Raw genomic sequence first — 15,048 nt, forward strand, 5'->3', positions numbered from 1 at the left:
CTTATTGCCACCTCCAACTCCGCCACCAACGACATATAGGAGACAATAAGCATTTATTTCAATTGCGAGGCAAAGTAACTTAAATGATGACATTTAAAAAAATGGCATACAAGTCACAATGAAATTGAGTCTCCCAACGCACCAAAGTTTTGTAATGCTTCTCCTGGCATGTGTCCCTATGACCTGTGGGCTTCTTATTGCTTTGTTTTAAAACTTTGTATATGTTTCTTTTTCATTTTTTGTTTAAATATAAAAAATCAAATGTAGGGTCCGTTTGACAAAAGTATAGGTTTAGTGGTGCAGTAAAAGCAGCAGTAATTCTGTTACTGCCAAAACAGTGGCAGTAGCAAATTACCACCACGTTTTTACTGCACCACCAAACTGGTAGTGATGCCTTTTTATCTCTCTGTCCTTCATTCTCTCTCTCTCTCTCTCTCTCTCTCTCTCTCTCTCTCTCTCTCTCTCTCTCACTCTCTCTCTCTTTCTGTGCCATTCTCTATCTCTCGCAATGTCTCTGTCCCTCTCTACATTTGTGAGTGAAAGACACGTTGGGTTCTCATTTCTCGGTGCAAACCCAGGTATTGCTATCTGCAGCTTGACCCAAGAACATATACTATTATTATAAACGGCACCAGAAATGATCGGTTCTGAGGCCAAGATAAATGTCTGAGTTCAGCCAACAGGTTATCTCGGCCGTGTCTCCTGCTACAGCCTCAGGGCATGGTAAATAAATCTATTATGTTGTGATATTTGATTTCTTTATAAAAAATGGGAAATCTCCGTGGGTGTTTTCGCAGACCAGTTGCCTAGGGGCACATAACAAAGGGCGAGTTGCAAATGAGAGGCTTGTCTAGAAACATTGTGCTGTGCCATATCAGCAGTTTGTTGCCCAACAAAGACCCAGTCTGCAAGATCCGGCTAGAAGAAGATTCAATGCAACCATGGGGATCAAATTCATGTAGCAGGGTTGCGTATGAAAGGGGAAACCAATATTTAAAGTAAGGAGTGGGGAGTGGGCTGGGAATTTCTAGGTGCCAGATCTGGCAATATGAGCTTTTCAATCTATACTGTTTCATATAGCCAGAATATCGACCAATGGGGAAATGGAATTCACTTTCCAAGGACATAATTAAGCAATATGACCCGAGCAGCGGGGGCATTACCGACTCAGGTAATGCCCCGGGGCCCATAGTTATCGAATTGCCTGAGTCGGTAATGCTCCCGCCATGAGGGTCATATTGCTATTGGTACCCCGGCCAGCATTATGTGCATGACTAAAAGCCTTTTAAAAAGGATTTTTTGAACATTTAAAAAAAATAAAAACGACCAAGAGAATGGCCGCAATGGAAAGGGAAAACGGAGTCAGTTTTCGCTTTCCATGGCGGCCATCGGGAGTGGACGCGCAGGAAACACAAGCGGACCCAGCGCGTCCGCTCCTGAAAAAAAATGAAAAAAAAGAAGCAGATGGTAAGTGGGGTTGGGAGGGCGGAAGGGAGGGAGGGGAAGAAAAAATTAAACAAAATTAAAAAACATACTTGCGTCCCTGCTGGGGGACGATGGAAGCCTCCAGCCGTGTGGAGATGTGGAGCGAGGATGGCCCGCTCTGAGTCTCCACACTGCTGGAGCCTGCTATCGTTCCCCAACTGGAACGCAGGAGCAAAAAGGTAAGTGGAGTGGGGAGGGCAGGGAGGAGGGAGGGAAGAAAAAAAAAAGAAAAAGCTTACCCGAGTCCCCGGTGGGGGTGAAGGCAGCTCTGAGCCCTGGGGAGGCTCGGAGCGGGGATGGCCCCGCTTCGAGCCTCCTCATTGGCTGAGGGGTTGCCACACCCCCGCCAGGGACAAAGGCCATGGAATCCCGACAGAGGGATGCTCGGCCTGGTAATGACTCGACAAGGGCCAATAAGAATGGCTCTTGCATTCTGATTGCGCCCTCGCAGGGTACTAATATGTAATATGAAATGCATGCACACTGGCTTTACAGGCACGTCTTCAACGAGGGGTGTTCCTTTGATTACATGGAGTGTATGCCATGTACATATGGAACACGGATTCCTGGTTTGCTTGAAAAAATCATGCATATATCAGGGGCGAGATCTGTTTGTAAATAAGGAGATATCATACACAGACACAGTTAGTGCATTCACAGGGTGCTCTTTTCAAAGGGCATATGAGATTCCTAAGATCTCTGCCCCCTACAATGGTGAGGGAATGAAATTCTAATTGTCAAAGCCCCACAGAATGGTTCCAATTTCAAGGCCTCAAAAGACCACTCCAATGGATCTAAGCAAGTATGTGAGTGAGGCAGCAACATGCTATCACAATAGTAAGTGTGAGAGCTTCTTTCTGGCAGATTCATGGTGCTTAGCAATTCATAACTGATATGTGTCTAATTGGTTGCACCATTTCTCTATGATTATGCAGCAGACAACCACAGGCATTGCCTGGCACAGTTTCTGTGTACATTACTAGGCACAACACAGGGCGTGATCAATTGGAAGCTTATTTACTCAAACCATATTCTGTTAGTGCTATAGAATACACCATGGATGTAAAACAGTTTAACTTTAATGCATCATGAATGTCTTTAATATATTTGAATACAAATATATATTTTGTTTTAAAAACACTGTATGTTGATTTATGTGTATATATATTCAGTAAAAAAAACTTTGTTAAAGGGACGTTATGGTTCAAAGTAAAACCGAAAAACCCCTGAAATTCGGCAATTATGGTAAGATAAGCAACAATAACTCGCGCCACCTTGCACTGTTAACACTAACACCCAGGACATCAAAGATGACATCACAAATGCGGGGGTAGGGCAAGGTGGGGCCCCCACCCCCGCTCATGCCCCGTGTCTGCCCTGTTCCAACAGAGCAGACACGGGCCATGAGCGGGGGGTGGGGGGGAAAGAAGGGAGACACGGGGCATGAGCGGGGAGTGGGGGGGGAGGAAGACAGGGCATGAGCGGGGGGTGGGGGGGAAGAAGGGAGACACGGGGCATGAGCGGGGGGTGGGGGGAGGGGAGAGACACATGGGGAATAAGCGGGGCTGGGCGGCGGGAGGGGTAGAGACACGGGGCATGAGCGGAGGGTGGGCGGCGGGAGGGATAGAGACACGGGGCGTGGGCGGTGGGAGGGATAGAGACACGGGGCATGAGCGGGGGGAGGGATAGAGACACAGGGCATGAGCGGGGGGTGGGCGGTGGGAGGGATAGGCACACGGGGCATGAGCAGGGGGTCAGGGCGTGGGGGGAAGGGGAGAGACACATGGGGCATGAGCGGGGGGTGGGCGGCGGGAGGGATAGAGACACGGGGCATGAGAGGGTGGAGGGATAGACACACGGTGCATGAACATGGGGTGGACGGCAGGAGGGATAGAGACACGGGGGGTGGGCAGCGGGAGGGATAGAGACACGGGGCATGAGCGGGGGGTGTGTGGCGGGAGGGATAGAGACACAGGGCATGAGGGGGGTGGGCGGCGGTAGGGATAGAGACACGGGGCATGAGCAGGGGGTGGGCGGCGGGAGGGGTAGACACACAGGGCATGAGCGAGGGTGGGCGGCGGGAGGGATAGACACACGTGGCATGAGCGGGGGTGGGCGGGAGGAATAGACACACTGGGCATGAGCGGGGGGAGAGACACACGGGGCATGAGCGGGGGGTGGGCGGAGGGAGGGATAGACACATGGGGCAAGAGCGCAGGCTCGGGGTTTTGGGAGGTCGGAGGAGGGGAGAGACACACGGGGCATGAGCGGGGGGTGGGCAGCAGGAGGGATAGAGACACGGGGCATGAGCGGGGGTGGGCGGCGGGAGGGATAGACACACGGGGCATGAGCGGGGGTTTGGGGTGTGGGGGGAGGGGAGAAACACACGGGGCATGAGCTGGTGGGGGGGAGGGGAGAGACACACGGGGCATGAGCGGGGGTGGGGAGAAGGGGAGAGACACACGGGGCATGAGCGGGGGTGGGGGGAGGGGATAGACACACAGGGCATGAGCGGGGGGAGAGACATGGGGCATGAGCGGGGTGGGGGAGAGGGGAGAGACACACGGGGCATGAGCGGGGGGTGGGCGGCGGGAGGGATAGAGACACGGGGCATGAGCATAAGGGAGAGAGACACACGGGGCATGAGCGGGGGGTGGGCGGGAGGGGGAGGGACACACGGGGCGTGAGCGGGGGGTGGGCGGCGGGAGGGATAGACACACGGGGCATGAGCGGGGGGTGGGCGGGAGGGGGAGAGACACACGGGCATGAGCAGGGTGTGACCAGTGGGAGGGATAGACACGCGGGGCATGAGCGGGGGGTGGGCGGCGGGTGGGATAGACACACGGGGCATGAGCGGGGAGGGATAGAGACACGGGGCATGAGCGGGGGGTGGTCGGTGGGAGGGATAGACACACGGGGCATGAGCAGGGGGTCGGGGGGTGGGGGGGAGGGGAGAGTCACACGGGGCATGAGCGGGGGGTGGGCGGCGGGAGGGATAGAGACACGGGGCATGAGCGGGTGGAGGTATAGACACACAGGGCATGAGCGGGGGGTGGGCGGCGGAGGGATAGAGACACGGGGGGTGGGCAGCGGGAGGGATAGAGACACGGGGCATGAGCGTGGGGTGGGTGGCGGGAGAGATAGAGACACGGGGCATGAGGTGGGTGGGAGGCGGTAGGGATAGAGACACGGGGCATGACCGAGGGTGGGCGGCGGGAGGAATAGACACACGGGGCATGAGGGGGGGAGAGACACATGGGACATGAGCAAGGGGTGGGCGGCGGGAGGGATAGACTCACAGGGCATGAGCGGGGGGTGGGTGGCTGGAGGGATAGAGACACGGGGCATGAGCGAGGGGTGGGCGGCGTGAGGGATAGACACACGGGGCATGAGCAGGGGTTTGGTGTGTGGGGGGAGGGGAGAGACACACGGGGCATGAGCAGGGTGGTGGGGAGGGGAGAGGCACATGGTGCATGAGCGGGGGGTGGGAGGCGGGAGGGATAGAGACACGGGGCATGAGCGAGGGGTGGGCGGCGTGAGGGATAGACACACGGGGCATGAACAGGGTTTTGGGGGTGGGGGGAGGGGAGAGACACACGGGCCATGAGCGGGGTGGGGAGGAGGGCAGAGACACATGGGGCATGAGCGGGGGTGGGGGGAAGGGGAGAGACACACGGGGCATGAGCGGGGGAGGGGAGGAGGGGATAGACACACAGGGCATGAGCGGGGGGAGAGACACACGGGTCATGAGCGGGGGTGGGGGAGAGACACACGGGGCATGAGCGGGGGCGGGGGGGAGGGAGAGAGACATATGGGGCATGAGCGGGGGTGGGCGGGAGGGGGAAAGACACACGAGCAATGAGCGGGGGGTGGGCGGAAGGGGGAGAGACACACGGGGCATGAGCAGGGGTGGGGGGAGGATGAGAGACACACGGGCATGAGTGGGGGGTGGGCGGGAGGGGAAGAGACACACGGGGCATGAGCGGGGGGTGGGCGGAGGGAGGGATAGACACATGGGGCAAGAGCGCAGGCTCGGGGTTTTGGGAGGTCGGAGGAGGGGAGAGACACACGGGGCATGAGCGGGGGGTGGGCAGCAGGAGGGATAGAGACACGGGGCATGAGCGGGGGTGGGCGGCGGGAGGGATAGACACACGGGGCATGAGCGGGGGTTTGGGGTGTGGGGGGAGGGGAGAAACACACGGGGCATGAGCTGGTGGGGGGGAGGGGAGAGACACACGGGGCATGAGCGGGGGTGGGGAGAAGGGGAGAGACACACGGGGCATGAGCGGGGGTGGGGGGAGGGGATAGACACACAGGGCATGAGCGGGAGGAGAGACATGGGGCATGAGCGGGGTGGGGGAGAGGGGAGAGACACACGGGGCATGAGCGGGGGGTGGGCGGCGGGAGGGATAGAGACACGGGGCATGAGCATAAGGGAGAGAGACACACGGGGCATGAGCGGGGGGTGGGCGGGAGGGGGAGGGACACACGGGGCGTGAGCGGGGGGTGGGCGGCGGGAGGGATAGACACACGGGGCATGAGCGGGGGGTGGGCGGGAGGGGGAGAGACACACGGGCATGAGCAGGGTGTGACCAGTGGGAGGGATAGACACGCGGGGCATGAGCGGGGGGTGGGCGGCGGGTGGGATAGACACACGGGGCATGAGCGGGGGAGGGATAGAGACACGGGGCATGAGCGGGGGGTGGTCGGTGGGAGGGATAGACACACGGGGCATGAGCAGGGGGTCGGGGGGTGGGGGGGAGGGGAGAGTCACACGGGGCATGAGCGGGGGGTGGGCGGCGGGAGGGATAGAGACACGGGGCATGAGCGGGTGGAGGGATAGACACACAGGGCATGAGCGGGGGGTGGGCGGCGGAGGGATAGAGATACGGGGGGTGGGCAGCGGGAGGGATAGAGACACGGGGCATGAGCGTGGGGTGGGTGGCGGGAGAGATAGAGACACGGGGCATGAGGGGGGTGGGAGGCGGTACGGATAGAGACACGGGGCATGAGCGAGGGTGGGCGGCGGGAGGAATAGACACACGGGGCATGAGCGGGGGGAGAGACACATGGGACATGAGCAAGGGGTGGGCGGCGGGAGGGATAGACTCACAGGGCATGAGCGGGGGGTGGGTGGCTGGAGGGATAGAGAAACGGGGCATGAGCGAGGGGTGGGCGGCGTGAGGGATAGACACACGGGGCATGAGCAGGGGTTTGGTGTGTGGGGGGAGGGGAGAGACACACGGGGCATGAGCAGGGTGGTGGGGAGGGGAGAGGCACATGGTGCATGAGCGGGGGGTGGGAGGCGGGAGGGATAGAGACACGGGGCATGAGCGAGGGGTGGGCGGCGTGAGGGATAGACACACGGGGCATGAACAGGGTTTTGGGGGTGGGGGGAGGGGAGAGACACACGGGCCATGAGCGGGGTGGGGAGGAGGGCAGAGACACATGGGGCATGAGCGGGGGTGGGGGGAAGGGGAGAGACACACGGGGCATGAGCGGGGGAGGGGAGGAGGGGATAGACACACAGGGCATGAGCGGGGGGAGAGACACACGGGTCATGAGCGGGGGTGGGGGAGAGGGGAGAGACACACGGGGCATGAGCGGGGGTGGGGGGGAGGGAGAGAGACATATGGGGCATGAGCGGGGGTGGGCGGGAGGGGGAAAGACACACGAGCAATGAGCGGGGGGTGGGCGGAAGGGGGAGAGACACACGGGGCATGAGCAGGGGTGGGGGGAGGATGAGAGACACACGGGCATGAGTGGGGGGTGGGCGGGAGGGGAAGAGACACACGGGGCATGAGCGGGGGGTGGGCAGGAGGGAGAGAGACACACAGGGCATGAGCGGGGGTGGGGGGGACGGAGAGAGACACACGAGGCATGAGCGGGTGGTGGGGGGAAGGGGAGAGACACGGGGCATAACCGGGGGCGGGGGGGAGGGAGAGAGACACACGGGGCATGAGCGAGGGAGGGGGGAAGGGGAGAGAGACACACGGGGCATGAGCGGGGGTGGGCGGGAGGGGGAGAGACACACGGGGCATGAGCGGGGGTGGGGGGGAGGGAGAGAGACACACGGGGCATGAGCGGGGGTGGGGGGGGAGAGAGACACACGGGGCATGAGCGGGGGTGGGGGGAAGGGGAGAGAGACACGGGGCATGAGCGGGGGTTGGGCGGGAGGGGAAGAGACACATGGGGCGTGAGCGAGGGTGGGGGGGAGGGTGAGAGACACACGGGGCATGAGCGGGAGTGGGGGAGAGAGACACACAGGGCATGAGCAGGGGGTTGGGGGAAGGGGAGAGAGACACACGGGGCATGAGGGGGGGGTGGGGGAAGGGGAGAGAGACACACGGGGCATGAGCGGGGGTTGAGGGGAGGGAGAGAGACACACGGGGCATGAGCGGGGGTGGGGGGAGGGAGAGAGACACACAGCGTTCGTGTGCAGTCGGCAGATCCTGCTCCTCGGCCCTCCGCTGGCCACCGTGTGCTGATGGTATGAGCGGGGGGCTGGAGGAACAGGGGAGACACAGAGCATGAGTGGGGGTGGGGGGAACAGGAGACAGACACAAGACTTACTGTGCAGGCGGCGAGGAACAAAGATGGCGGGCGTCCCTGAAGTCAGATGCACTGCACACTTTCACCGCTTACAATGAGAGAGCACGTCAGATGTCCGCGGACATCACGCAAGCTGCTTACCCAATCACTGTCCTGTCCGCGGAGCGAACAGGGAAGTGTGTCTGCGAAGCGAACACATATATCACTAATTTTTTTCACTTACATTTTTGTCATTTTTTTAAAAACTACTGGATGGATTTACACCAAATAAAGCAAAGCACGCTTTTGGGACCAATCCGCCACCCCAGCTGCAAATTTGGTGTAAATCTATCCAGCGGTTTGGGCTGTAGGCGTGAGCAAATTTTTTTCCCATTATGTCTATGGGAAAAAAAACATTTTGGGACCCCCTCTATAACTTTGCCCCCCCTGGACGAATCCTCAACAAACTTTGAAAAAAATTCAGAGTGACCCAAATACTTTTTTTGCAAAGTTTGGTGAGGATTCGTCCAGGGAGAGCAAAGTTATAAGCCGTCCAAAAAGTGCTCTTCCTATGGAAACACCAACTTAACCATAACTACATGGCCATGTAATATATATATATATATATATATATATATATATATATATATATATATATATATATATATATATAGATATATTGCAAGCAATTTTAAGTGACAATGGGGGTCATTCTGAGTTTGGTGGTAGCCATGGTTCTAATAAGCACAATGGCTGCCTCCAAACCCGGGTCTGGTGTCTCTGAATGGGGACTTACTGGGTCATTCCAACCTTGGAGGACCCGGTAAGTCCCCACTCAGAAAACCATTCCCAATTCCCATTTGAGCCCCCATGCAATGCAGATCAGGGACTAGATCTGTTTGTAAACAAGGAGATATCATACACAGACACAGTTAGTGCATTCTCAGGGTGCTCCTTTCAATGGACATATGATATTCCTAGGATCTCTGCACCCCATAATAGTGATGGAGCAAAATTGTAATTGTCATAGCCCATAGAATGGTTCCAATATCAAGGCCTCGAAGGACCACTCCAAGGGATCTAAGGAGAGACACACGGGGCTTGAGCGGGGGCGGGGGGAGGGGAAAGACACACAGGGCATGAGCGGGTAATGGGCGGCGGGAGGGGTAGAGACACGGGGCATGAGCGGGGGGTGGGCGGCGGGAGGGATAGAGACACGGGGCGTGGGCGGTGGGAGGGATAGAGACACGGGGCATGAGCGGGGGGAGGGATAGAGACACGGGGCATGAGCGGGAGGTGGGCAGCGGGAGGCATAGAGACACGGGGCATGAGTGGGGGGTGGGTGGCGGGAGAGATAGAGACACGGGGCATGAGCGGGGGGTGGGCAGCGGGAGGGATAGAGACACGGGGCATGAGCGGGGGGTGGGTGGCGGGAGGGATACAGACACGGGGCATGAGGGGGGTGGGCGGCGGTATGGATAGAGACACGGGGCATGAGCGGGGGGTGGGCGGCGGGAGGGATAGACGCACAGGGCATGAGCGAGGGTGGGCGGCGGGAGCTATAGACACACGGGGCATGAGCGGGGGTGGGCGGGAGGAATAGACACACGGGGCATGAGCGGGGGGGAGAGACACGGGGCATGAGCGGGGGGTGGGCGGCGGGAGGGATAGTCACACGGGGCCTGAGCACAGGCTCGGGGTTTCAGGGGGTCGGGGGAGGGGAGAGACACATGGGGCAGGAGCGGGGGGTGGGCGGCGGGAGGGATAGAGACACGGGGCATGAGCGGGGGGTGGGCGGCGGGAGGGATAGAGACACAGGGCATGAGCGAGGGGTGGGCAGCGTGAGGGATAGACACATGGGGCATGAGCGGTGGTTCGGTGGCTGGGGGGGAGGGGAGAGACACACGGGGCATGAGCGGGTTGGGGGGAGGGGAGAGACACACGGGGCATGAGCGGGGGGTGGGCGGGAGGGGAAGAGACACACGGGGCATGAGCGGGGGGTGGGCAGGAGGGAGAGAGACACACAGGGCATGAGCGGGAGTGGGGGGGACGGAGAGAGACACACGAGGCATGAGCTGGTGGTGGGGGGAAGGGGAGAGACACGGGGCATAACCAGGGGCGGGGGGGAGGGAGAGAGACACACGGGGCATGAGCGAGGGTGGGGGGAAGGGGAGAGAGACACACGGGGCATGAGCGGGGGTGGGCGGGAGGGGGAGAGACACACGGCGCATGAGCGGGGGTGGGGGGGAGGGAGAGAGACACACGGGGCATGAGCGGGGGTGGGGGGAGGGAGAGAGACACACGGGGCATGAGCGGGGGTGGGGGGAAGGGGAGAGAGACACGGGCATGAGCGGGGGTTGGGCGGGAGGGGAAGAGACACATGGGGCGAGGGTGGGGGGGGAGGGTGAGAGACACATGGGGCATGAGCAGGGGGGTGGGGGGAAGGGGAGAGAGACACACGGGGCATGAGCGGGGGGTGGGGGAAGGGGAGAGAGACACACGGGGCATGAGCGGGGGTTGAGGGGAGGGAGAGAGACACACGGGACATGAGCGGGGGTGGGGGGAGGGAGAGAGACACACAGCGTTCGTGTGCAGTCGGCAGATCCTGCTCCTCGGCCCTCCGCTGGCCACCGTGTGCTGATGGTATGAGCGGGGGGCTGGAGGAACAGGGGAGACACAGAGCATGAGTGGGGGTGGGGGGAACAGGAGACAGACACAAGACTTACTGTGCAGGCGGCGAGGAACAAAGATGGCGGGCGTCCCTGAAGTCAGATGCACTGCACGCTTTCACCGCTTACAATGAGAGAGCACGTCAGATGTCCGCGGACATCACGCAAGCTGCTTACCCAATCACCGTCCTGTCCGCGGAGCGAACAGGGAAGTGTGTCTGCGAAGCGAACACATATATCACTAATTTTTTTCACTTACATTTTTGTCATTTTTTTTAAAAACTACTGGATGGATTTACACCAAGTAAAGCAAAGCACGCTTTTGGGACCAATCCGCCACCCCAGCCGCAAATTTGGTGTAAATCTATCCAGCGGTTTGGGCTGTAGGCGTGAGCAAATTTTTTTCCCATTATGTCTATGGGAAAAAAACATTTTGGGACCCCCCTCTATAACTTTGCCCCCCCTGGACGAATCCTCAACAAACTTTGAAAAAAATTCAGAGTGACCCAAATACTTTTTTTGCAAAGTTTGGTGAGGATTCGTCCAGGGAGAGCAAAGTTATAAGCCGTCCAAAAAGTGCTCTTCCTATGGAAACACCAACTTAACCATAACTACATGGCCATGTAATATATATATATATATATATATATATATATATATATATATATATATATTGCAAGCAATTTTAAGTGACAATGGGTGTCATTCTGAGTTTGGTGGTAGCCATGGTTCTAATAAGCACAATGGCTGCCTCCAAACCCGGGTCTGGTGTCTCTGAATGGGGACTTACCGGGTCATTCCAACCTTGGAGGACCCGGTAAGTCCCCACTCAGAAAACCATTCCCAATTCCCATTTGAGCCCCCATGCAATGCAGATCAGGGACTAGATCTGTTTGTAAACAAGGAGATATCATACACAGACACAGTTAGTGCATTCTCAGGGTGCTCCTTTCAATGGACATATGATATTCCTAGGATCTCTGCACCTCATAATAGTGATGGAGCAAAATTGTAATTGTCATAGCCCATAGAATGGTTCCAATATCAAGGCCTCGAAGGACCACTCCAAGGGATCTAAGGAGAGACACACGGGGCTTGAGCGGGGGTGGGGGGAGGGGAGAGACACACGGGGCATGAGCGGGTAATGGGCGGCGGGAGGGGTAGAGACACGGGGCATGAGCGGGGGGTGGGCGGCGGGAGGGATAGAGACACGGGGCGTGGGCGGTGGGAGGGCTAGAGACACGGGGCATGAGCGGGGAGAGGGATAGAGACACGGGGCATGAGCGGGGGGCATAGAGACACGGGGCATGAGTGGGGGGTGGGTGGCGGGAGAGATAGAGACACGGGGCATGAGCGGGGGGTGGGCAGCGGGAGGGATAGAGACACGAGGCATGAGCGGGGGGTGGGTGGCGGGAGGGATACAGACACGGGGCATGAGGGGGGTGGGCGGCGGGAGCTATAGACACACGGGGCATGAGCGGGGGTGGGCGGGAGGAATAGACACACGGGGCATGAGCGGGGGGGAGAGACACGGGGCATGAGCGGGGGGTGGGCGGCGGGAGGGCTAGTCACACGGGGCCTGAGCACAGGCTCGCTGTTTCGGGGGGTCGGGGGAGGGGAGAGACACATGGGGCAGGAGCGGGGGGTGGGCGGCGGGAGGGATAGAGACACGGGGCATGAGCGGGGGGTGGGCGGCGGGAGGGATAGAGACACGGGGCATGAGCGAGGGGTGGGCACCGTGAGGGATAGACACATGGGGCATGAGCGGTGGTTCGGTGGCTGGGGGGGAGGGGAGAGACACACGGGGCATGAGCGGGTTGGGGGGAGGGGAGAGACACACGGGGCATGAGCGGGGGTGGGGGAAGGGGAGAGACACACAGGGCATGAGCGGGGGTGGGGGGGAGGGGATAGACACACGGGGCATGAGCGGGGGGAGACACACGGGGCATGAGCGGGGGTGGGGGAGAGGGGAGAGACACACGGGGCATGAGCGGGGGGTGGGCGGCAGGAGGGATAGAGAAACGGGCCATGAGCCCGAGGGAGAGAGACACACGGGGCATGAGCGGGGGGGGGGCGGGAGTGGGAGGGACACATGGGGCATGAGCGGGGGGGTGGGCGGCGGGAGAGATAGACACACGGCGCATGAGCGAGGGTGGGCGGCAGGAGTTCTAGACACACGGGGCATGAGCGGGGGTGGGGGGAGGGGATAGACACACGGGGCATGAGCGGGGGGAGACACACGGGGCATGAGCGGGGGTGGGGGAGAGGGGAGAGACACACGGGGCATGAGTGGGGGGTGGGCGGCGGGAGGGATAGACACATGGGGCATGAACGGGGGTTGGCGGCGGGAGGGATAGAGACACGGGGTATGAGCAGGGGGTGGGCGGCGGGAGGGATAGAGACACGGGGCATGAGCGGGGGATGGGCGGCGGGAGCGATAGAGACACGGGCCATGAGCGGGGGGAGGGATACAGACATGGGGCATGAGCGGGGGGTGGGCGGCAGGAGGGATAGACACACGGGGCATGAGCGGGGGGGTGGGCGGCATGAGGGATAGACACATGGGGCATGAGCGTTGGGTGGTGGGAGGGAGAGAGACACACAGCGTTCGTGTGTTCGTGTGCAGGCGGCAGATCCCACTCCTCGGCCCTCCGCTGGCCACCGTGTGCCAATGGCGTGAGCGGGGGGCTGGAGGAACAGGGGAGACACGGAGCATGAGTGGGGGTGGGGGGGACAAGAAGGACACACGGGGCATGAGCGGGGGTGGGAGGAACAGGAGACAGACATGGGCGGATTTACTGTGCAGGTGGCAGATCCCGCTCCTGCTGACAAAGCCTCTCATGCGAGGAGCAAAGATGGCTGGCGTCTCTGAAGCCAGACGCATTGCACGCTTTCACCGCATCCAATGAGTGAGCCCGTCAGATGTTCGCGGACATCACACAAGCTGCTTGCCCAATCACCGTCCTGTCCGCGGAGCGAACAGGGAAGTGTGTCCAAGAAGCGAACACAGATATCACTAATTTTTTTCACTTACATTTTTGTCATTTTTTAAAAAAACTACTGGTCGGATTTACACCAAATAAAGCAGAGCACGCTTTCGGGACGAAGCCGCCGCTCCTGCCGCAAATTTGGTGTAAATCCGTCCAGCGGTTTGGGCTGTAGGCGTGAGCAAAGTTTTTTCCCATTATGTCTATGGGAAAAAACAAAAGTTTTGGGACACCCCCTATAACTTTTCCCCCCTGGACGAATCCTCACCAAATTCAGAGTGGGCCATATACTTTTTTTGCAAAGTTTGGTGAGGATTCGTCCAGGGGGAGCAAAGTTATAAGCCGCCCAAAAAGTGCACTTCCTATGGAAACACCAACTTAACCATAACTACATGGCCATGTAATATATATATATATATATATATATATATATATATATATATATATATATATATATATATATATATATTGCAAGCAATTTTAAGTGACAATGGGAGTCATTCTGAGTTTGGTGGTAGCCATGGTGCTAATAAGCACAATTGCTGCCTCCAAACCCGGGTCCGGTGTCTCTGAATGGGGACTTACTGGGTCATTCCAACCTTGGACGACCGGGTAAATCCCCATTGAGAAAACCATTCCCATTCCCATTTGAGCCCCCATAGGGCTCAATGGGAATGGGGCAGGAGCTAATAATGGGCCCGCAAATTGCGGGCCCGTTATTGGCTCCATGGTCCCTTAACGGGTCTCTCTAAGGGCGGCAGGTCAGATGAGCCGTTCCTGGTGGGACTCGCTAAGGGACTTCGGAATGTGGTGGTAGGGGGTTAACGGCACCAGCATCCTTACCAGTGCCATTAACCCCCTACCGCCAGGGTCAGAATGACCCCCAATCTCTGGTTTGGGACATCTTAATACATTTTGTTTATTATGATTTGGTTTGTGATAGCTAAATATCTCCACCTAATATGGCTAATATAGAAGATAATGGGCTTTACATCTCCCAATGGGCTGAAGCATATACAGCAAAAGTAACAAATCTGCCCGAAAAAACTGACAAGCTGTCAAATAATGTTGCACTCAAAAATGATAATCAGGGACATGTCATGCATGGATGATGAGCTTTGGTGTAGTCTGTGTGAAGCATCTATCTGAAAGAGTTCACATTTCTGAAAAAATAAGGGCAGCATTTTCTGGTGTGGTTGAACATGATTTAGTTCCTTGAAATATCCTCAAATAAGTTAAGGTTAAGGAGTTTCCAGGGAAGTAGTAGCACTCACTTGTCATAGGCAAGTGAATAGTGAGATTCTTCGTTGTTAGACTGTACTTGCCAGTGCCTCCATATATTTGTAATTCGTCTTCTTCTTTTGTGTCTGACTGAA

The 15,048-nt window shown here is 58.4% G+C and overlaps 1 protein-coding gene across 9 annotated transcripts in view; it reads right to left on the reverse strand.

Annotated features, from left to right (window-relative positions):
• The window catches only part of LOC138580695 (uncharacterized), a 583,872-nt gene that overhangs the window by 74,624 nt on the left and 494,200 nt on the right, over nucleotides 1-15,048 (reverse strand). The window lies entirely within an intron of this gene.

Source organism: Ambystoma mexicanum, chromosome 3p, assembly GCF_040938575.1.
Source record: "Ambystoma mexicanum isolate Mex_15411 chromosome 3p, UKY_AmexF1_1, whole genome shotgun sequence".
In the NCBI taxonomy this organism is placed as follows: Eukaryota; Metazoa; Chordata; class Amphibia; order Caudata; family Ambystomatidae; genus Ambystoma; species Ambystoma mexicanum.